General features: G+C 36.8%; 1 protein-coding gene across 1 annotated transcript in view; it reads left to right on the top strand.

Moving 5' to 3' along the window:
• KCNH5 (potassium voltage-gated channel subfamily H member 5) overlaps positions 1–24,936 on the top strand; it is a 271,218-nt gene that overhangs the window by 154,531 nt on the left and 91,751 nt on the right. The window lies entirely within an intron of this gene.

Here is a 24,936-nt window from a genome sequence, read left to right as displayed (position 1 = left end):
AATCGGTTGTTAAGTCCTATCCAGTGCATTTTTTCATTCTAGAATTTGTGTATTCTATCTCTAGAAGTTCCATTGCTTATTTTTATATCTTCCTTTTCTCTCCACTTTATGATCATATTTTTTTAACATTTTTTATTGATTTATAATCATTTTACAATGTTGTGTCAAATTCCAGTGTTCAGCACAATTTTTCAGTTATTCATGGGCATATACACACTCATTGTCACATTTTTTTCTCTGTGAGTTATCATAACATTTTGTGTATATTTCCCTGTGCTATACAGTGTAGTCTATTCTACAATTTTGAAATCCCAGTCTGTCCCTTCCCACCCTCCACCCCCCTGGTAACCACAAGTCTGTATTCTCTGTCTGTGAGTCTATTTCTGTCCTTTATTTACGCTTTGTTTTTGTTTGTTGCTTTGTTTTTGTTTGTTTGTTTGTTTTTGTTTTTGTTTTTTAGATTCCACATATGAGCGATCTCATATGGTATTTTTCTTTCTCTTTCTGGCTTACTTCACTTAGAATGACATTCTCCAGGAGCATCCATGTTGCTGCAAATGGCATTATGTTGTCGGTTTTTATGGCTGAGTAGTATTCCATTGTAGAAATATACCACCTCTTCTTTATCCAGTCACCTGTTGATGGACATTTAGGCTGTTTCCATGTTTTGGCTATTGTAAATAGTGCTGCTATGAACATTGGGGTGCAGGTGTCATCCTGAAGTAGATTTCCTTCTGGATACAAGCCCAGGAGTGGGATTCCTGGGTCATATGGTAAGTCTATTCCTAGTCTTTTGAGGAATCTCCACACTGTTTTCCATAGTGGCTGCACCAAACTGCATTCCCACCAGCAGTGTAGGAGGGTTCCCCTTTCTCCACAGACTCTCCAGCATTTGTCATTTGTGGATTTTTGAATGACGGCCATTCTGACTGGTGTGAGGTGATACCTCATTGTAGTTTTGATTTGCATTTCTCTGATAATTAGTGATATTGAGCATTTTTTCATGTGCTTTTTGATCATTTGTATGTCTTCCTTGGAGAATTGCTTGTTTAGGTCTTCTGCCCATTTTTGGATTGGGTTGTTTATTTTTTTCTTATTGAGTCGTATGAGCTGCTTATATATTCTGGAGATCAAGCCTTTGTCGGTTTCACTTGCAAAAATTTTCTCCCATTCCGTAGGTTTTCTTCTTGTTTTATTTCTGGTTTCCTTTGCTGTGCAGAAGCTTGTAAGTTTCATTAGGTCCCATTTGTTTATTCTTGCTTTTATTTCTTCTAGGAGAAAATTTTTTAAATGTATGTCAGATAATGTTTTGCCTATGTTTTCCTCTAGGAGGTTTATTGTATCTTGTCTTATGTTTAAGTCTTTAATCCATTTTGAGTTGATTTTTGTATATGGTGTAAGGGAGTGCTCTAGCTTCATTGTTTTACATGCTGCTGTCCAGTTTTCCCAACACCATTTGCTGAAGAGACTGTCTTTATTCCAATGTATATTCTTGCCTCCTTTGTCAAAGATGAGTTGACCAAAAGTTTGTGGGTTCATTTCTGGGCTCTTTATTCTGTTCCATTGGTCTATATGTCTGTTTTGGTACCAATACCATGCTGTCTTGATGACTGTAGCTCTATAGTATTGTCTGAAGTCTGGGAGAGTTATTCCTCCAGCCTCTTTCTTTCTCTTCAGTAATGCTTTGGCAATTCTAGGTCTTTGATGGTTCCATATGAATTTTATTATGATTTTTTCTAGTTCTGTGAAATATGTCCTGGGTAATTTGATAGGGATTGCATTAAATCTGTAGACTGCCTTGGACAGTGTGACCATTTTAACAATATTGATTCTTCCAATCCAAGAGCATGGAATATCTTTCCATTTTTTAAAGTCTTCTTTAATTTACTTCATCAGTGGTTTATAGTTTTCTGTGTATAATTCTTTCACCTCCTTGGTTAGATTTATTCCCAGATATTTTATTACTTTGGGTGCTATTTTAAAGGGGATTGTTTCTTTACTTTCTTCTTCTGTTGATTTATCGTTAGTGTAAAGAAATGCAACTGATTTTTTAACGTTAATTTTGTAACCTGCTACCTTGCTGAATTCTTCAATCAGCTCTAGTAGCTTTTGTGTGGACCTTTTAGGGTTTTCTATATATAGTAACATGTCATCAGCATATAATGACACTTTTACCTCTTCTTTTCCAATTTGGATCCCTTTTATTTCTTTCTCTTGCCTGACTGCTGTGGCTAGGACTTCCAGGACTATGTTGAATAGGAGTGGTGATAGTGGGCATCCTTGTCTTGTCCCAGATTTTAGTGGGAAGCTTTTGAGTTTTTCACCGTTGAGTACTATGCTGGCTGTAGGTTTGTCATATATAGCTTTTATTATGTTGAGATATGTTCCCTCTATACCCACTTTGGCGAGAGTTTTTATCATAAATGGGTGTTGAATTTTATCAAATGCTTTTTCTGCATTGATGGAGATGATCATGTGGTTTTTGTCCTTTCTCTTGTTGATGTGATGTATTACACTGATTGATTTGCGTATGTTGAACCAGCCTTGTGTCCCTGGGATGAACCCCACTTGGTCATGATGTATAATCTTTTTTATGTGTTGTTGGATTCTATTTGCTAAAATTTTGGTGAGGATTTTGGCGTCTATGTTCATCAGTGATATTGGCCTATAATTCTCTTTTTTTGTAGTGTCTTTGCCTGGTTTTGGTATCATGGTGATGGTGGCTTCATAGAATGAGTTTGGGAGTATTCCCTCCTTTTCAATCGTCTGGAAGAGTTTGAGAAGGACTGGTATGAGTTCTTCTTTGTATGTTTGGTAAAATTCCCCGGTGAAGCCATCCGGTCCTGGACTTTTATTTGTAGGGAGGTTTTTAATTGCTATTTCTATTTCCTTTCTAGTGATCGGATTGTTCAAGTGTTCAGATTCTTCTTGATTCAGTTTTGGTGGACAGTATGTTTCCAGAAACTTGTCCATCTCCTCTAGGTTATCCAGTTTGGTTCCATATAGTTTTTCATAATATTCTCGTATGATATTCTGTATTTCTATTTTGTTTGTTGTAATTTCTCCATTTTCCTTTCTTATTTTGCTAATTTGTGCTCTCTCTTTTTTCTTCTTTGTGAGTTTGGCCAGAGGTTTGTCGATTTTATTTACTTTTTCAAAAAACCAGCTTTTGGTTTGGTTGATTTTTTCTATGGTCTTGTTAATCTCTATTGTATTTAATTCCTGTCTGATCTTTATTATTTCCTTCCTTCTGCTGCTTTTTGGGGCTTTTTGTTCTTCTTTTTCTAATTCATTCAGGTGGTGGGTTAAATTGTTTATTTGAGATTGTTCTTCTTTTTTGAGGAAGGCCTGTATCGCTATAAACTTCCCTCTCAGCATTGCCTTTGCTGTGTCCCATAGGTTTTGAGTGGTTGTGCTTTCATTATCATTTGTCTCAAGGTATTTTTTAATTTTAAAGTCTATTTTGTCTGAAATCAGTACTGCAACACCTGCTTTTTTGGCTTTTCCATTTGCATGGAATATCCTTTTCCATCCTTTCACTCTCAATCTATATGTGTCCTTCTCCCTAAAGTGGATCTCTTGTATGCAGCATATTGAAGGTTCTTGCTTTATTATCCAGTCTGCCACTCTGTGTCTTTTGACTGGAGCATTTAGTCCATTAACATTTACAGTAGTTAATGATAGATGTGTGTTTATTGCCATTTTGAACTTACCTTTGCAGTTGAATTGGTATATCCTCTTTGTTCCTTTCTTGTTCCTTTTGTGGTTTGGTAATTTTCCTTTGTATTATCATGGATTTTATTTAATTTTTGTGACTCCTTTGTAAATTTTTGGCTTGTGGTTACCCTTTTTTGTAAATCTATCAACCCATTACTATAACTGTTTTTATTAAACTGATAGTAACATGATCTCAAACCCATCCTACTGTTAAAAAAATTTAAAAAAGAAAGAAAAAAATATTCTGTATTTCCCTGCCTCCCTCTCCCACTCTCAGTGATTTGTATGTCTTCTTTTATAATTTCATGTTTACTTTATTTGTAATTCATGAGTTATCACCTTTCCAGTTGTGTGTTTCTCATTTCTGTAGCATCCTGCTGCTTTTCTATTTAGAAGAGCCCTTTCAATATTTCTTTTAGCATGGGTTTAGTGTTGCTAAACTCCTGCAGCTTTTTTTTGTCTGTGAAACTCTTTATTTCTCCTTCTATCCTCAAGGATAGCCTTGCTGGATAAAGGATCCTAGGCTGCATCTTTTTTTCATTCAGGGCTTTGAATATATCTTGCCACTCCCTTCTGGCCTGTAGTGTTTGTGTAGAGAAATCAGCTGAGAGCCTTATGGGGGTTCCCTTGTAACTTACTCTTTGCTTTTCTCTTGCTGCCTTTAGAATCATTTCTTTATCCTTGACTCTGGCCATCTTGATTATGATATGTCTTGGTGTGGGTCTATTTGGGTTCTTCCTGTTTGGGACCCTCTGAGCTTCCTGTACTTGGATATCTGATTCCTTCTTTAAGTTTGGGAGTTTTCAGTCATGATTTCTTCAAAAACCTTTTCAATCCCCTTTGATCTTTCTTCTCCTTCTGGGACCCCTATTATGCGAAGATTGGGACGCTTTATATTATCCCATAGGTCCCTTATGCTATTTTCATTATTTTTTATTTGCTTCTCTTGTAGTTCTTCTGAATGGGTGCTTTCTATTGCCCTGTCTTCTAGATCACTAATTCGTTCCTCTGCATTATCTAGTCGGCTTTGCACAGCTATTAGATCATTCCTCATCTCTGTCAATGAGTTACCCATTCTACTTGGCTCTTCTTTATAGCTTCAATTTCATTTTTGACATATTTTATATCTCTAAACACTATCTCTTTTAATTCCTTCAGCAATTCGATCACTCCTTTTTTGAAATCTTGATCTAGTAGGCTATCGATGTCTATTTCGTTGATCTTTCTTTCAGGGGATTTCTCTTGTTCTTTTAATTGAGAAAGGTTTTTCTGCTTCTTCATCTTGCTCATACCTCTTTGGCACTGTGGTTTTTGGAGTATCAGTTGTTTATTTTGGTCCTTAAGGATTTTATCTATCTGATGCCTATTTAGGAATAGAACTTAGGAAAAAAAGAAAAAAAAAAAATAAGAGAGAGAGAAAGAATTTTAAAAGAAGGGAGAAAGAGGGTTTGAAAACAGTGTATAATGAATAATAGAAGAGTGAGTTGAAGCAGAGTATTAATCGGGTTGAGACGTCCTTTTGAAACCTTTACAAAAAAAGGGGGGGGGAGATGAATAGATGTATTTGAAACCTGTGTCTAATCAATAGCAGGACATCAAAACCCAAGAGAAATAGAAATGAATTAAGAAGTAAAGATTAAGAGAGTAATAGAAAATAGAACAGGTAAAAACAGATTTAAAAAAAAAAAGGGGGGGGGGGTTTGTCGGTGTTCTCCTGGAGTCTGTGTGCTTTTAATGTGAAGTCTTTCTGTCTTCGTCCTGTTTCGGAAGCTCAGCTTGCTGTTTTCAGAGGCCCTCCGTTGGCGCCCTCTTCTGTGCTGCTCCCAGCACCTGTCGGCAAGCCGATCGCGCCTCCTCCGAACACTGGGTCAGGTGCAGCTCTCTGCTGTGGGCGAGCGGGTCGCTGCCCCTCTGGATGCCGCAGTCAGATGTTGCAGACTGGCCGGGTAGGAGGGCGGGTCGTGCCCCCTCCCAGCACCTCGGTCAGGGGCTGTGTTCCTGCCCGAAAGGCGGGGGGCCGCTCTCGCTCTACCTGCGCCACCGCCGGTAGCTCCGCTGCTCTGTGCGGCTGCGCGCTCCGCCCTGGTCGGCGCTCCGCCCTGGTCGGCGCTCCGCCCTGGTCGGCGCTCCGCCCTGGTCGGCGCTCCGCCCTGGTCGGCGCTCCGCCGGTGGGCTCGGGGAAGACCGAGGGACAGCTCTGTCCCTGCTCCGAGCCAAAACCCAGCTCCTTGTTTGTCTTTGTGGGGCAAGTTCTCTGAGGGACCAGGATGGAAGGCTCCTATCTGCCCCGGGGTGCAGGCCAGTCTCAGTCTGGCCTTTGCAGCTGCTAAGCCCTTCGGTGCGGATGCAGGTTTCGCCCCCGCCCCCGCCTGAGTGCTCAGCGCGGAGGATATGGCAGCTGTGCCTCAGCCCCGCCTCTCTTCCCCCGAAAACTTACCGCGGGTTTTCAGAGATGGGGGTGTGCACCCTTCCCCCGAGAGCACATCAACCTTGCTGTTTTATGGAGGGCCCAGGTTGTTCTGCCCTGTGCATCCAGAGCCGCGGCGCGCAGTCCCTTCCCCGGGGCTGCCTCCGTGCAGCCACTTCCGTCCTCCGCCCGGCTTGTGCAGCCTGGCCTTGCCCGCGGCTGCCAGCCCGGGTCTCAGGCTGGGTGTCGGGGGGACGCTCTGTGCCCCTTTAACTTAGTTCTGTTAGTCAAGGGCTGCTCTGTACAGATCCGAGCCTCGGAGGCTCCCCCTCCGTCCCGCTGGCCTCTCAGTTGGAGAGGGGAGACCCAGCGAGCGAGCGCCAGTCCTCCTTTGCCGCTCCCTCCCTGTGGGACCCGTCCTGCGCTGCTTTGCCTTTTGTTCTTTCTTTTTTTCTTTTCTCCTACCAGATTTTTGGCGTCTTTATCTTTTGAAGAGGGCGATGTTCTGTCGGAGTTCCACAGGTGCTCTGGTTGGCTGAGTGGGTCTGTAGATGTGGGTCTTGGTGTATTTGTGGGAGAGGGTGACCTGCGAGCGTCCTTCTACTCCGCCATCTTCTGTGATCATATTTTTATTTAAATTCTTAAGCATGTTTACAAAAACCATCTTAAAGTTCTCATGTGCTAATTCTGTCATCTCTTTTAGTTCTTGATCTGTTTATGTGACGGATTTTTCTTCCTACCTATGGATCACATTTTCTTCTTCACATACCTAATAATTTTTGAACAGATACTGGACATTGCCAATGTTACGTTTTTGATTGGATTTTATTGCCCTTCCTTAAAGTGTTTTATTATTTTGATATGTGGTTTGGTAATTTGTAGAGTAGCTTGATCCTTTTAAGGATTGTTTTTAAAACTTTGTCTAAAGGATGAGTCTAAAACATCCTTTACTGTTTTACTAGTTTAACTCACTCCTAAGATGTAACTGTTCTGGGTTCTCTGGTAAATGTCCCATATATCCAATGACATCTCTTCACTCTGGCTGGTTGGAAGGCAAATCTATAACATCCCTTTATGATATCTGGATTCAGTTTACAGATTTACCAGCTATTTTTGTTTGGTCTCTAGGAGTTTCTCCATTTCAATACACAGTGTAGTATTCAGACAAAGACTCAAGGCAGGTGGGGGACATATTTAGATCTCGGAGCTTTTTCCTTTGCTTAGCATATTCATTTCTGATACTTGGTCACAAAAATTTTAGTTTTTTTGGCCTTTCCCAAGTTCTAATCCCAATCTCATTAACTCATCCTGATCACTTGCATCAACTTGAATTCCCTTTCCTCTTTACTCCCCCAGCCCTATTCTGTGATCTCCAGAAAGATATCCAGGGCAATTGTTGGGCTCATCTTGCTTATTTCCTGTCCCTCAGGATGATAGTTATGTTCTGTTTGCTGCCCAACTTCTAAAAATTGTTTTTTCATATATTTTGTTCAGTTCTCTCATTATTTATAATCAGAGGACATGTCTCTTATCAATTACTATGTCATGATTGGAAGAAGAAATCCAGATTTTATTTTTAGGAAGTCACTTAGTGTTCCCTGAAACGTATCTACCATAATTTCAATTTGTTCTGAGATGAACTTAATGGAAAACAAGAATCACAAGAAGTAAACGTTTCTAGTCCAGATTAGCCTTCTTAGCTTTTCATGTAGTGATATTTTTAAAAGCAGATTTGATACTTTGTCATCTTACGGTTATTTGCTTTATAAAGTTTTTAATACAATAGTCTACTATTTAAGAATAGTGCATAAGAAATCCAGAAACTGTTTAAGATAGCAAGCAAATCTTGCTAAAGTTTTGGAATTTGGGATTTTGCTGATCACCTGCAGTCAAGTTCTTGTCATGAAAATGCTTAGGAAGTATTTGTCTGACTTCCAAAATCTTTGTATATGCCAATATGATATTGAAGTCAGATTTACATTTTCTCATATAACAAGGTACAAAGAGTTGACAAAATTTTACTCTTTCTTATTTTAGAACTATCGGTTAATTTTCTTGAGTGTTCATATGTGGCAGCCTCTGTGAAAACTGTTTTATATGCATCATGTCATTCAGTTCCCTCCCCAAACCATATAGGCAAAACATATTATTATAACTATTACTAATTTTTTTATCTGAGTAAACATAAACTCAGAAAATTAAATAACTTTTACAAGATTACAAACTAGTCTGTGGTACTTTTGGTACTGGAATCCAGATTCCTCTGATCCAGAAATCCCATACTCTTAATCTCACCAGCCATTTAAAAGGAAAGAAGCATGTTTATACATAAGATGCTCAGCTTCTTTATTACTAGCTTCTTTGGGAAGTTCAAGTCTTCTGTGATAACAAACACACAAGCAGAGTCTCCAGGAAAAGACCTCATGTCTTCAGGAATGAAGTTCTAGGAGACAAACTCTAGTCTGTGCTCTGTTCCTTCTTCTATGGAAGGACTTTTTTAGTTTGTTTTAAATACAAGTTATTTCCATCGTTAGCCTCAGGAGTTTCAGGCCTCCTGTATGCTTAAGAGTTAGTAGCTATTGAACCCCCTAAAATACCTGGTCATGTTAGGAACCTGGGTTTATAATTAAAAATAGAAAGCGAGGACCAGATCAGCCCTTGGAGCATGAACCGTCAGTTGATGGATGCTTATACAGACACCACTCTGTGTCAGTCAGAGGCCGACTGGTAACAGTCACAACGTGTGCTTTGCAGAGTCTAAGGGCTCCTCTCTCTCATTTACACTACTTCTGTACCCAACCACCTGATCCTTTCAATTGGGGGAAAACATGGAGGAGGATTTTTGGCATTTATGATAAATAGGTACAAAATTTTATTATCTTCTTCTACTCCAAATCTCAGCAAAGTAAAAATAAGTGTTTGATTTCTTAAATGCCTCCAAACAATAGTTAATGACATTTAAAGTGTTGGAACATTAGACAACCATCCTTCCCAAATGTAATGTCTATGATTTAACCAGTTGGACGATTCATTTTTATCAAGTGCCCGAGGATGTATAACATATTGATACGTGCTTGAATCTATGATTTGTGTATAATTCTCATTATCAGATAAATCATACAGATTTGCCTAATGACTGAAACAGTTACAAAAGCCATTTATTTCACTCAGAAAGAGCCACATTATAGGCCTATAAATTGGTAACACCATAAAGAACTGTGTGATCCACATCCACCCTGTAGTTGTAAATTACAAGCAAAAATTGGTTATTGTTAAGCAACTGAGTTTTCAGGTTCTTGTGTTCCCCTAGAAAAGCCTAATATTATTCAGTTTTTACAGTTGGAACGTGATCTTTGGCAAGGATGTCAGCCAGGAGGCTGTTGCAGTAATTCAGCTGAGAAGTAGTAAGTGCCTTAACCAGGACAGTGGTAGTATGGGTGGGGAGGAGGGACAGATTTCTCACTTGTAAGTGGGGAATAATGCCCAATCCCATATATGTTAGAAGGGTTAAATGGGACTGTGAAAGCACATGTAAACTGTGGAAGCTGAAAAATCTTAGGTGGCATATTTCTTCTTATTTGTTGTGTTAATGACAGCTGTCAGCCTTAGTCACCCAGCCTTTTCATGTAAATATTCAGTTTTAACCTACTGTCAGGTTATGTACTACCTGATAGGAGCCCTGAAGATCTTTTTCATCACATGCTTATTATAGTTGACATTTCTGCCACAGTGATGTGCCCAGTAGAATGAATTTGGTATGGCTTTATTCCATACATGTCAGACTTTGGCAGGAATGATTTATTGAAAAGGTGAACATTTGGTACCAAGTGTTATTAGAAAAGAATGAAACCTAGTAATGTGGGAAATAGAGAAGAAATTTAGTAATATATCATGCACTGTTTTATGGTATACGTAGTGTTTCATGAGGTACATTGTCTTGAAAATTAGAAAGATGAGGATGACTTTATAGAATCAAGAATTAAGAACCTTTAAAACCTATTAAATCAATGCCATTTCTGTTTACCTAATGGGTTAGTATTGACTCCAGTCATTATAGGCAGTTAACTCAGTTACTTTTTAGCCAGCTCCTAATGAGTAGTTTGCGTTTCTGTAGCCAGAATGCTCAAAGTTTCTATGAATCATAATTCCCAGGGATTGTAAGTCAAGTAATATATTCTGCTTTTTAAGTTTCTAGATGATGGATTTCTTTCATGTCTCAATATATCATCACATGGATTTGTTCTTCTAATTTGATGATGGTGTAATTGTCTTACACATGATAATCTCTTGGTGATTACTCATTAAAAGATCCAATCCTGTTTAAACACAGGATGGGACATTATCTTTAAAAGTAGTCAGTGAAGTGCCCTATATAAAATATATGCTTACAATGCATGCTTAACTTCAAATTTATTGCTGTAAGCAGTGAGCAAGATTCTCCTAGGAATTTACACTTTACGCAGAGATGCTAAAGGCATACAACTGAAGTGCTTTACAAAAAAGAATTGGGAAGGTACAGATCAAAAATAAAACAGATTGAATATGCAGTGTGCCGAGATATAGCTGACCCTTCCCAGGGTCTCCAAGACTGCAAGAGTATAACTGTGTTAGAGTCCACTGACTTAGTAAGTTCAGTTGCTCTGTCTTGCTGCTGCTTCCTCATGCCTTTTGGTTTATCTTCTAGATCCTCATCATTTCCCTCTTCATTGAGGTGGCTCAGTGAAGCCACCAACCTGGTAGCTTGTTTATCTGTCTTTAGTCTCTTTCCCACTCCAGTACAGCTTGTCTAAAACGATAAGAGTATGCTTTTTCAAATAGCCTTTTATCCCTCATTCATCAAACATTGACTCAAGAGTCAATTAGGGAATGCCACTTTAAGACCCACAAAGCGTAGTGGCTGGGCAGGGAGTCTATACCAAAAACGCAACAAGCCTAGACTAGAGAAAGCAAGGAGCCCTTCCAAGTCACATATACTGTTCTTCACCTTGCTCTCTGCCACTGCCTAGAATATTTCTTGATCTAATTCACGTTTGACTTCACCACCCGGCACTCCTACTCTTGCTTTTCCTACAGGTAACCATTACCTCTCATGACTAGTTCCTTCTCTACATCTGTCTGTGACACTGGTCGATGTAGCGCCACCAATTTTTAGATTTGTTAAAATGGGTTCCTCAGTTGCTGGCCTGCATTAGCATCCTGGTATTATGGCAACAGTTTCTCCTATGCTCCAGTGTAGTGTCCGCGCCTGCTGCTTCCTGCCTACTGCAGTGATTGTAAAATGGTTTTTCATGGAGATCTACAAAGTGTTCGTAGGTTTTTAATGAACAAAAAGTGTTCCAAGAGCAAACAAGTATGAAAAATGGTGTCTTTATTGCAAGCTTTTGATATGCTAATCTGCATTGTGATATGCTAATGGGAACCGGGACTCTCCAAGAGGTAGAACTAATATGAAACTTATTTGATCCAGAAACGTTTTTTTAAAGACAAACATCTGTTACCATCAGAGAGTATTATAATGTTCTAAAGGAATACTGTTTGCAGATTTGGGACTGCACCATCAAATCAGATTCCTTACAGCTTGACCAGCTCATCTTGTCTTCTCTAGAAAATAATTTCCTCATCTTATGCATATATTTTAAAAAATTCATTGTTTATTTTAAACCCTCGAGGTCAGTTATATTAGTCCTTATACAGTTTTAGCAAGAAAAGAACATAGTAGTTTCAGCCTCTAGAGCCTTGATTTTATATTTTATGCCCATTCAGATGAATATCAAAAGGAATTAGGGGAAGAGTAATATTCTAGGCTAGGAGGAAATGACAGGATTCCTTCTAGGCATCACATCTGACAGTGTGAGAGATAATCACCCAAATGAAGTGACTGTGGAGGCCCTTGCAACATGAGATGGTAGAGCATGTAAACAGGGAAGACATCTGAGCTTAGATATTAGTTGAGATCTCATGAATGGACAGACTTCCTCAGGCAGTGAGCTCTGATGCAGATGATCGTCAGAAACCCACAGACCTTGTCTCTTGTAATGAGGGATGGGGCCATAGCAAGAGGAACTGGAATAAAGGAGGAGTCACCCATGGTGCCCCAGGTTAACCCAGGAGAACCCTCCTTACCCCTGTTGCCCCAGAATAACTACTAAGATGGCCCTCTTTCACTCTCAGAGAAGTATTGGTTTGACTGATTAGTGATACAGGCAATTTAGATAAGGGAAGGGACAAGAGCCAGTCAAGGAGCAGTGTGTACTAAACATGACGGAGATAAGCACTGCTTAAAAAGAAAAGAGTAAGGAAAGTTGTCAAGGGCAACATTAAGTCAGTGATGATGAGGCTGACCTGAGATTTTAATGTAGAACAGTTTCAGCAGGAAAGTAAGGTCAGCCTGTTTAGTTTTGACCCTGTTGACTTTTTCAGGGCACTTTGCCAAATGTATTCATAGCTAATGATCAGCCTTCTTATTGTGTTGATACTTTGTCAGATTTCTGATACATCACTTAGAAGATTTTTAAAGAATATGACAAAATTCATAATCATTTTGAGCACAGAATTCTTACAACCAAATTGCTTCAAGTATTAATTAAAAAATAAGAATAAGTGTATGAAATTGCAATTCCTGTATCTCCCATAGTGCTTAGCATTGTGTTTACACCCAGTAAGCACTTAGTAAATGTGTGCTTTATATGTTGATACATACCATGATTATTTGCCAATGCACAAAAGGCCTAAATATTGTTGTAAAACAGCTAAAATCCCTTCCTAGAAGTTTTGACAGTGTGCGTACAATTGAATGTCTTCTATGCAGGCACAAACTAGTTTTATCATTTCACCAAACAAGGGACAGAGTCTGGATTAGCTGTTGTAATTTTTTTCATGTTAATTGGCCACTTTTGTCAGTAACCCACTTCGTTGAAGAACATTCTGGTTATTCTTGGGGATCATGAAGGAAATAGATGATGCTGGCTCTGCCTTAAAGAGCTTAAAGAATACATTTATTTAAGGATTATGTTGCCCTTTCTTTGGTGAGTTGTTTTGCTGTGCATTACATGAAACTTTTAATAGGTAGCAAGATCATTCGTGCACCGCACAGGCCGCTGGAGAGCTACATAGTCAGACAAAGCCAGCTTCCCATCCCTTTATTTATAGCCAGGCGAAACCAACTTTTTAAAATTCATTCACTGGGCAGAACTCTGACTGGGTTGGAAAAGAAGTTAAGGATGTACTTTCTTCTTTCCAATAGGTAGAGAGGTGATAAATTAGCTTATGGAAAAAGCACAAAGTACTGAGTCTTGCAGATAGAAACTTTTTCCCACTCTGTAGATCCCATGGGTTCTCTCAGAGTGCCTTTATCTTAAAGACTGTGTGTATGCACTACGCTTTTTTTAAGAAGGAAAATAAAATCACAGAATTTTAGTATTTTAGGAAACTTTGTCAGGCGGCCATGTGCTGACTATTGTACCAGAGACTGGAGATAGGGAAAATGGTTAGGAAGTTGTTGTTGTAACCATATGATGAAAAGACTGGATTCTGAGATGTTAATGGGAAGGAGGCCATGAGTTTGAGATATTCTGAAGGCAGAATGAAAAACTCTTGGTAGTCGATTTCATGAAGGGGGCATCTAGAGTTTGGAGCCAGCACTGGATCTGAGAAGAGCAATGGTGCTTTTGACCAAAATGTCTGCCAGATAATACTATTCAGAATTCCATCTTTGAAAGGTTGTGACTTTGTGTGCATTTCCACTATGTAGAGGGTCTGTGGATTATGTACATTGAAGACATGCTCATGGAATGAAATTTATACTATCTCTTTTTCCAGCTCCAAAATGAAAACTTGTGTTCCACTACCCAAAATACTGTTTATCTAGTTTGGAGACTTTTGATGTTTAATGTAATTTCCAAATTAGAACGAAGTATTCTCCTATACTTAGGAGAACAGTGACAGGCACGCAGATCCCTGGACCTGGGCAAGTTACTTTGCCCAGGGCTTTAAAGAAAGTGTTCAAACGTTGCTGTTAAAAGACAGTTATTTGTTCCTGAGTTCAGTGGGCCGACCCTAATATTGGAGCAAATAGAAGGAGAGGCCCCACTGAAGGTTGTTACATCATTACAGGGTGATGACAGAGCACCTGCACTAGATTGGGATGGAGAACCAGTGGATGCAGCACTGACCTAAGTGTGCTCAATTTGAGGATAATGATCAGGAGATGATAAATGTTAGATTTTCATTACTTATGTTAGGTATTTTGCCTTCTAAGATTCACAAATTAGAAATTCCATTCCATTACCAAGTATATATCCAATTTTCTTGAATTTTTATTTCTCTTAAAATAAACTCCTGTTTCATGTTGATGTATATCACAGTGTATTATGATGCATCCCAGTGAATAAGCATAAGCAAAGTAAACTAAAAGTGTCCTTTTATGTTACAGAGGTATTAGTCAGTAACATTTCTTTTCTACAGCATTCAGTGCTATTTGGGTAACGTGGCAACCATAGCAGATTTAAGGGCTTTTTGTTTAGTGATGGGCCTAGAACATCTTTTGGTATATATCATATATATCATATAAGGCATGCACCCAGTTTCTACTTGGTCTATAATCTAGCCCCTGGAGGTACTTAATTACTTGAGATCTGCTGTTCATACTGAAGAACTTTTGGTCAGATCTGTGATTAGTAAGCAACTAACATTGGCTGCAAGATGTTTGCTATGAGGTGGAATAATTATTATTTGCAATATCAAGTGTTAAAGCCGAAGGGTGTTAGGTTGTGTAGATGTTGAGATGGAAACTCTGATCTAACTTCATGCAGATTAATTTCCTGAATATATTTCCTTATATTTACAATGAGGATAAAATAGTAAGTTAGGGTGATTGTGTGAATTTGATGAGATAATGTATGTAGCATCTTGGGTTTCTTGATGATCTTTTATGAATATCCTGGGAATTGACTTAATTGCTCTTTAAAAAGATTTATAGCTTCTACCTTTCTAAAAAATATAAGTAATTTACTCTTTTTGCAAATTTTGTCACTTCTTTGTGCTTATTGCAAATATCAAGGAATGCCAAAGTTTAAAGAACATAAAAATCAGCACAAATTCTGTTGTCCAATTATAAGAACTGGTAACATTTTGTAAACATCCTTTAATCACTATTCTATGTATACCCATAAATCACTCCCCCCCACACATTCACAGATACATATAATGTTATAAAGAATGAAATTAAGGAATCTGCCTTTTCTAACAAAAATATGCTGTTAATCTTTTCAGATCTATCCCCAGAGATCCCCATCAGCATCTTAATGGTTTCTGAGTTTTCAATTGTGTTGCGTCATTATTTGTATCACTCAATCTTTATTTTTTCTCATATTATAAACAACATTTCAGCGATCATTTTTGTGCACTCATTTTATATGCCATAATATAACTTCCAAGAAATGGAATAGTTGGTTCAAACAGTATGTCCATTTAAACTTTTAACCCATGCTTAGTACAGGCATAACTTTCTGATTAATTTCTGATGAAATCTTTATCTAAAATATTATACTATGACTTAGAATATATTTATTTTTCATAAACTACTAAGTTCCACTAATTTATGTCCCCAGTTTGTAATATTCTTGGTATTAGAATATTAGCACTTAATTTTCACTATAGCAATAGCTTTTGTGATTTATACCTCTTAATGGTTGTTTTGTTTTGCTATCTGCCTTTTAATACTTTTTTTTGTATATATTTTTAATTGAAGTATATAGTCACTTTACAATGTTGTGTAAATTTCTGGTGTAGAGGATAATGCCCCAGTCATACATGAGTCTATATATATTCGCTTTTGTATTCTTTTTCACCGTAAGTTACTAGGAGATTTTGAGTATAGTTCCCTGTGCTATGAGTATGAACTTGTTCTTTATCTATTTTATATATATTAGTTAGTATCTGCAAACCTTGAGCACCTAATTTATCCCTTCCCATCTCCTTCCTTCCCTGGTAGTCATAAGTTTGTTTTCTATGTCTGTGAGTCTGTTTCTGTTTTGTAAATAAGTTTGTCTTTTTTTTTTTCTTTTAGATTCCCCATATAAGTGATACCATATGATATTTCTCTTTCTGGCTTAACTTCACTTAGGATGACGATCTCCAGGTCCATCCATGTTGCTGCAAATGGCATTATTTTATTCTTTTTTTTATGGCTGGGTAGTGTTCTATTGTATAAATATACCACAACTTCTTTATCCAGTCATTTGTCGATGGACATTTAAGTTGTTTCCATGTCTTGGCTATTGTAAATAGTGCTGCTGTGAACATTGGGGTGCATGTATCTTTTTGAATTAAGGATCCCTCTGGATATTCAGAATACTTTAATGATATTCTCAGTCAGATTTGACTGGGAATGATTCTTATGTACTTGCTGTTTTGTTTTGCTATATGAAGAAAATCCTTTAAAGTTAATTTAACTTCTATTTTTCTTGTGTTCTTGTTTAGAACTATGCTTTCAATAGACAGCTATAAGGAAGTTTAAAACGTAATCGCTTTCAAGAATGCCATTATATTTATAGCAAGATATGTTAACACATATAGAGTAATATGAAAATATAAACCAAGGCATATAATTACTGTTTTAAGTGAGATATTGATAAGTTCTGTAGAAGAATAGGAGACATTCCTCAGTCTGGGATAATCAAAGATTTTATGGAGGAAATAATAAGCCCTGAAGAGTGTCTGGGATTTAGGGAAGATGAAAGAGTTATCTGTTGCTGTGTAAGAGATGACACCAAGACATAGCGACTTTGTATCACAAGGATTCATTATTTTTTATGACCATATTGTTGACCAGACAATTGGTTCATCTGTTAATTTTGCTTGGGCGCACTCAGCTCCATTTAGCTGGCACCTTGGCTAGGGACTTGGTTCAGCTGGGACTACCAGATAACTAGACCTCTCCATCCTTGCTTTCTTGCTGTCTTGTCAGTACAATCCAGGCTTCTTCAGGAATGATGGTCTCAAGACAGCATTCCAAGAGAGTGAAAGCAAAACATGCAAGTCCCCTTAAGGTCTAGCTTTGGAAATTGTGTAATATCATCTCTGCCTTATTCTAATGGAAGTCACAAAGCTAGCACAGATTAAAGGAAGTAAATTCCAGCTTTTGGTGGGAGAAGCAATAAAGTCTCATTGCAAAGAGATGTGCATACCAAGATAGAAAAAATTTGTGGACATATTTTGAAATCCACCACAAAGAAACTTCATGAACAAAGATTTGGAATCAAGAATAAATTGTATGGAGGCTCACGAGAAGATAGGTTATGGCATTACTTTTCAGAATATACAAGAAGCTCTTGGCTATTCTACAAATAGTGTTCTTAGGAACCTTGATAGTTTATTTCAGTTGGTGGCAGTGCCATTTCACTCTTTGGGTCTTGGATCAATAGTTGTGTTTTGGTAAAGACAGATATTTAATATTATTTCAAGTATGGTGTCTAGTGCTCTCATGTTAATGTAAGTATAATAGTAACACTCACTTTATAGATATATAGAAAGAATAACTGATCTAATATTATCCTCTATTTATTACTTCTTTTCATATTCTGGTGCTAAGGATTAGAAAAATGACTTGCAGGTATCATTAATGAAAAACAAAGATTTCTGGAAAACAGTTAAAATGTCTATCTAGTACAGTATAAACACAGAACAACTATAAAAATATTTGAAAACATTATGAATGGCAAGGGGTTAATATCCAAAATGTATGATACAACTCAATATAAAAAACAAATAACCCAATAAAAATTTTGTAGAAGACCTGAACAGACATTTTTCCAAAGAAGAGATACAGATGGCTAACTGGCACTTGAAAAGAGGTACAACATCACTAATTATTAGAGAAATGCAAATCCAAACCACAATGAGGTATCACCTCACACCTGTCAGAATGGCTATCATCCAAAAGCCTACAAATAACAAATGCTGGCAAGGCTGTGGGAAAAAAAGAATCTTTGTAAACTGTTGATGGGATTGTAAGTTGATGCAGCCACTGTGGAAAACAATCTGGAGGTTCCTCAAAAAGTAAAAATAAAACTACCACATGATCCAGCAACTTCGCCTCTGGGTATATATCTGGAAAAAAATGAAAACACTAATTTGAAAAGATACATGAACCTCAATGTTTAAAGCAGCACTATTTACAATACCCAAGATATGGAAGCAACACAAGTGTCCATCAACAGGCAAATGGATAAAAAGAATAGGTACAGTGGAATGTTACTCAGCCATAAAAAAGAATAAAATTCTGCCAATTGCAGCAACATTGATGGACTTAGAGAATATTATGCTTAGTAAAATATGTCAGACAGAGAAAGGCAAAGACTGCATGGTATCACTTATATATGGAATCTAAAAAATAAAACAAATGTATAGAGCTAAATAGAAACAGACTCAGAGATAAATAAAACAAACTAGTGGTTACCACTGGGGAGAAGGGCACATTAGGAATAAAGGATTAAGAAATACAAACTACTATGTATAAAATAGATAAGCAAAAAGGATACATTGCACAGCAAGGGAATTACAGCCATTATTTTGTAATAGTTTTTAATGGAGTATAATCTGTAAAATACTCGATCACTATGTTGTACATCTGAAACTAATAAGATATTGTAAATCAACTACACTTTAATAAAAGAATAATAATCATTGCCATGTAATTATTGAAACTATTTTAATGTAGTCAGTTTTTATTGTAATCGTGGGATAAGTGATAATCTGGTGAAATCTGTCCAATATTACGCTAATTTGATAAATTCTAAAAATGGTCCCTTCTGTGTCCCAACTTATCTTACAAGTTGAGTTAATTTAAATAAAGATTCAATCAGCTCCTTGTGTTACCTGGAAATCTCCTTCAAAATTCCAGCATCCCTAAGAGGGATAATATATTAAATAGTTTTCAATAAATTTAACACTTAATAGAAAGTAATTAATGAGATTAATTTCTAACAGAATAGTTGACATGGTTCAGATGCCGGATGGAATGGGGCATGTATCAAGTGAAGACTGTGAAAGAAAAATATCTGGCTCATAAGTGGATGCCTACTGTGTGCTTACATATGTGGATTATTGCAAAAGAGCATCCAAGGAAACTAGGAGCCATTATGAGGGAGTTGGAAAGAGAATAAAACTAAAGTTGGAAGTCTGATGATCAGCTTCTTCACTTTGTTCTGAGGCCAACTGGAGTCATTTCAAATGTTTTAACAGGCTGTGTGATACATATACAATCAGATTGATGGAACATTTTCCTTCCATGTCTTAAATATCATTATTAAAGGTGGACTTTAGTGAATAGAAAGAGAAATGATGATTGAACCACCTATGTGGCTTTAAGGGTTACCAGAAATGCATTTGCATATTAGTATTTTAAATTGCTCAGTCTAAGGCCAATGATTACTTGCCAGAATTTATAAAAGGAAGATAATTAGGAAAAGTAAATGTGGATCATTGTGAATGGGCACAAAAAGTCTAGAAAATATAAATCATTAATAAAAAGAGGGATGGATGCAGCTTGATCTGAGGAGCAAACAAGATGAAGTAACTGGAGATCCTAATTTATTCAGAGAACTGGGTATGGTAATTTTATGTGCTATCCTGAGAAACTCTTAAGTGGAGGCGGAGTTACAGTTAATTAGCTGAACATAGATTTTTGTTTGACTACAAATTGTTTAACCATGAGAAATAAATGATATTTAGTTTATATACTTGGAATGACTATAAGTTTGTGAATTTTTGTAAACTGTGAAAAGGAAATGGTCATTAGATTTACTTCAAAGAATGTGACTTGGGAGAATTAAAGATGAATACTTTTCTGTAGGAAGTAGTGGATACTACTTGAGAGCAGGGATTGTGGTCGTATCCTTAGTTCCTTAGTGGCTATTGTAGGGGCTGCATTTAATAGATGTTCAATAAAGATCACTGAATTAAGCAATACTTGAATGAATAGTGAAATCTGTGACAGTTACATGGCATTACTCAATCTTTTAACCTTTGTCTCTTTTTGAAAACAAACATTCATTCATTACTTTAATGTTTATATTATAAAAATAATAGTTGTTTTTCAGTATTAAGATATAAAATATATTAAATATTCAAAAAAGAATTTTCTAAAATATACTATTAGGTTCTGATATGCATCATAAGGAGCTCTTACCTTCCTCTCCCAGGTCCCCTAATCAGCTGAGAATCAATCTGTTTTATTAAGCCATTAATAAAACTGTTTATTAGAATATTAGAGTTGCATGGTTAATCAAACTTAGTGGCTTAAAACAATTTATTAAAAATAAGCCATTTATTTCACTCATGAACCTACAATTTCTACAGGGCTAGGAGGGCATGCTTTATTTCTGGCCCTTGTGGTATCAGCTGGGATGGTTTGAATGGGTTTGAAAAATTCACTTCCAATGGGCTCAGCCACATACGTGGCTGGTAAACTGATGTTATCAAGCTATGTGCTGCATACACAGTCAGACTGTTAGGGCACTTTCCTTCCTATCTAAACTGTTATTATTAAGTATGGATTTAAATAGAAAAGGGAGTGATGGTTGAAGGACCTGTGTAGCCTTCTGTATTACCAGAAACATCTTCTCATATCAGCATTTTAAATTGCTCAGCCTAAGGCCAGTGCTTAGCTGGAGCTCAGCCAAGAGTTTTGGCCAGGGGCCTTGATTCCTCTCCATGTGGACCTTTCTAGAAGAAGTTTGGGCTTCCTCACCACACAGAAACTATTTTCCAAGAGCAGGTATTCTAACAGTGGGGAGCTGGAAGTTTCTGGTTTCCTAAGGCCTGGGCCCGATACTGGTATATGATTAGAGCTACCATCTTGTATTGGTAAAACAGCACAGAGCATGCCTAGATTCAGGCAAAAGGGATTTAGACCCTGCCTCTCAGTGGGAGGGGTGTCAGAGAATCTGCATCTATCTTTATTCTAACATAATTATCTCTACAATAATCCCCTTATGGTAAATAAGAAAAGTAGAAGACTTTTTAGATAAGACATTTACTGTTGTATATGCCAGAATTATCAAGTCTTTAAATATGATAGACTTATAAAATTAGTTTGTCTTAGATTGTCTTAAGCTTAAAAGGCTACAGAGGCATTTATAAAACGAAGTTTATCAAATTTTAATAGGTTAGTCTAATTCTTACTAGTAAAGTAGGCAAATTAACGTATATGGCATCCCATTCAAAGGGAAAAATTATTTAATAGTCCTGTACAAAACTGGCTAGGCCAAGCATGATCATGCATGTTTGATGAATGACAATAGACCTTGCCAATTTATTTATTTTCTTAGTATGGCCAAGGCATGTATCACCTTAGCTTCTAAATATTTTATTCTCCTATATACATTAATAATTTGTGTTCCTTCCATGTTTTTGTATTCACCAGTAGTGAAACTTTGAGTTGAAAAAAAAGGATGTTTTCTGAAAAACTGTTTCCTGGGATTTTAATGTGTGAATTTACTGGAAAAAATACTGAATACCTACTATGTTCCAAGAACTGGTCTGTGTTCTGGAAATACAGCAGTGAGCACAAAGGACAGGGCCCATGCCTGTACTTACGGATTTTGCATTTCTAATAGGGAATATAGGTATAAAGAAAGAAATAAATAAATACATAAATTAAATTAGAGATAAATAGGATTGAGGACATGGGCATAGGAAGAGGGTGGGGTGATACTGAAGGAAGAGGATGTTCATGCCGCTGTGTGAAAAACTCTTTGGAAGCTATTTCCGTGATGATGATGGTGACAATACATAACGTTTCCTGGATGCTTACTTCCTATTGAACTCTCTTTGAAAACTGTTATTATATGAGTTATCTCATTTAACACAGTTCCTTTGTAAAGATTCTACGGTGATTGTAAAGTTATAAGAGAGGAAATAGAATCCTAGCGAGTTAGTCAGTGGCCCAAATACACATAGCTAGGAAGTGGAAAAGCATGTACTCGTAAAGACTATGCAGGATGCTGGTAGAGGTGATGAGAAGTGATTGAACTGAGGCTATATTTTGAAGGTAGAGCCAACAGGAATTTTTGACAGATTAGATGTAGGAGATGAATCAAAGAGTCAATTGAAGAATGACTCCATATATTGGTCTGAGCAACTAGGTGTGGCTTTGCAATTTACTGGGATGAAAAGTGCCTTTGTTTGTTGATGAGAAGGTGCTGTAAATTAAGAGTTCTCTTTTAGACATGTTAGATTTGAATGGCTATTAGACAAGCAAGAAGATTTGTGTGTCTGTAATTCAAGGGAGAGGTATTGCTTTGGGAGTTAGCAGTGTAGAGATAGTTTCTACTGAGATCAATTTTCTTCATTATTGTGTGTCATGTCCTAGGGCCACTCTCATTAAAGATGTACCCATTTATCCTGGGAACACTGACTGTGGTGGTGAGCAATATTGTGCTTGCTGTGGAATGTCACACTTGCTCTCATTATATTTTTTGAAATGTGTACTAGTCCTAAATGTTGAAAATGTTTTTAAGGAAGAAGTGGTTTCTCTTTTTTGAAATATATGCATATTACATGAATCTGTACATGTGATAAAATTTTATACAAAAAAAGACAGCATGTGACAAACTAGTGAACTATGAATAATGTCTGTAGGCTGGTTAATTGTATTGTGCCATTGTCAATTTCCTGGTTTTGATAAATTACTATAGTTCTATACTGTGGGTACATGTGAACTTTCTGCATGATTTTATAACATTTCAAAGTTAAAAAATTGTATGTGTAAGTACATGTTATATATATAGGATTATACACATATAATTATATGTATAATTGAATGTCTCACCTTAAATTATGACCTTGTTTAGTCCTACCCACTGTAGGACACCACACTCACATGAAAATGGGAGGCAGAAGTGGATATCTTTGTAATATACCAAACTTAATGGAATGTTATTAGTCTTCATTTATTAATGCTGAAAACTTTAAATACATTGGCAGTTTTATTCATATTTTAATGCTTAAGCTTTTCATATGAGCAGGATATGTGCATGTTTAATGTACCCCAAAGATGAAATGTGTGGTAATTTGTTAAACTAAAAGGCAGTAGTAAGACACTTTGGCACATGTCGCATATTACAAGCATCTTAGGGAGCCAAATGAGTTGAACATGTCAGAATAATAGTTCTGTGATATTTATTGACAATTTAAAACAGCTGGGCACTATTCAAAAGCATGATTGTAGTGTTATTTCATCAACCTCTAAAAAGATCATTATTGTAAAAACAAATTCTCTTTTCTGGAAATGCAAAAGTTCGTATCTGTCACATGATTCTTCTACCTTTAGTTTGTTTGCATTATTTCTGTGTTTCTTTTTTTTTTCTAATGCAAAGAGATTTTCCTTTTTTTTTTTTAACATTTTTTATTGATTTATAATCATTTTACAGTGTTGTGTGTCTTTGTCTTTCTTAATATCAACAATGATGAAATAGAGCTTTAAGTTGTGATTACCTATACTTTTTTGTTGTTTTTAAATATAAGGATTCAAAGATTTAAAGACCCAGTTGAGAAGTGTCAGCACTATATTTTGCCTACTCAGTTTTAACAAAATACTGTCTATCTTAAAAATTGTTCTGCACTGGCACCAAGATCCCTAAATAACAGTTAAAAAAAAAAAGTGAGTAATGCTTGTAAAATCATAGCTTCTTATTATGAAATTATAATTTGTTGTACTCAAAAAGCAACTATTCTTTAAAAAAAATAGATTGAGGATCTTAAATTGCTTCACTAGATGGATTTTATACTACTTACATCAAATGGGATTTGGTTGATAACACTGAAAAATGAAAACAGTCCATAGTTTTTGTTTAGAGAAGGCCTTTTTTAAATGCTCAGAGGAATTAGAATGGAAGTGATCATTGTCTGACATTCCACTTATTTGTGAAATGCTTATGGAATGTGTATGGTTACTAACCATTTTGCTTATTGAATATTAAGGGGAATAAAGTGCTGCTGTCTTTTCAGAAGAGCCCTCTGTTAACTAAGGGAATAAAACCAAAGGGACGGGATAGGCTGGGAATGGTGTGTGATTGGATGTGTGTTGAGTTTGCTTTTGAAAGCTTTAACAAGATCAGGTCAACATTAGTAGCCTGACCAGATCAGAAGAGAGAAGACTTGGTAAATTATAGGTTGAGGGAGGGAGTAGCAGTTAGGAGCATTAAGAAATCCTATTCCTTTTCTAGCCATTATAGATAAATAACAGTGGTTTGCAAGTTGGCTGAACTCTTAATTAAATAATGAAATAAAAAAACTTACAATGCTGGGATACTGACATGAGTTTAATAACTAGAATTTTCAGGCACTCCCAAAGCTTTATTTTAGCTGCTAATTCCAACCCTGTTTCTCTCTAGAACCTTCTAGAAATGGAATACATTGTTTACACTCCCTATATTTCTGATGTTCTGTCAATAATATGTGTAAGCAGAGAAATATTCCAGAAGCCAGAAGAAGCAAGCAATGAGAAAGAGCATATACATTTCTAAACTGGATCATCATTCCCTTGAAAATTTAAATTGATTAGGCTTCATTCTGGAGGACAAGGCTGGAGAGTGACTTCAGTTACAAAGCTAAGCGTGTCAGGCAATTTATAACCTTGGATCATCTATTTCTTCATGAAATCTATCAGCCATTCTCATGTTTTGCCACAATGATTAGAGTGGTGCTCACTCATAAAATCATGTTTCTTATACTACAAATAACATTTACTGAGTGAATACCAAATTCCAGGCACGCTTCTGGAAAAGTTACCATGCATAATCCCGAAAAGT

Source organism: Camelus dromedarius, chromosome 5 (genome assembly GCF_036321535.1).
Source record: "Camelus dromedarius isolate mCamDro1 chromosome 5, mCamDro1.pat, whole genome shotgun sequence".
NCBI classification, from domain to species: domain Eukaryota; kingdom Metazoa; phylum Chordata; class Mammalia; order Artiodactyla; family Camelidae; genus Camelus; species Camelus dromedarius.
The sequence above is the reverse complement of the archived record's forward strand: the minus strand, read 5'-3'. Positions and strand labels throughout refer to the sequence as shown.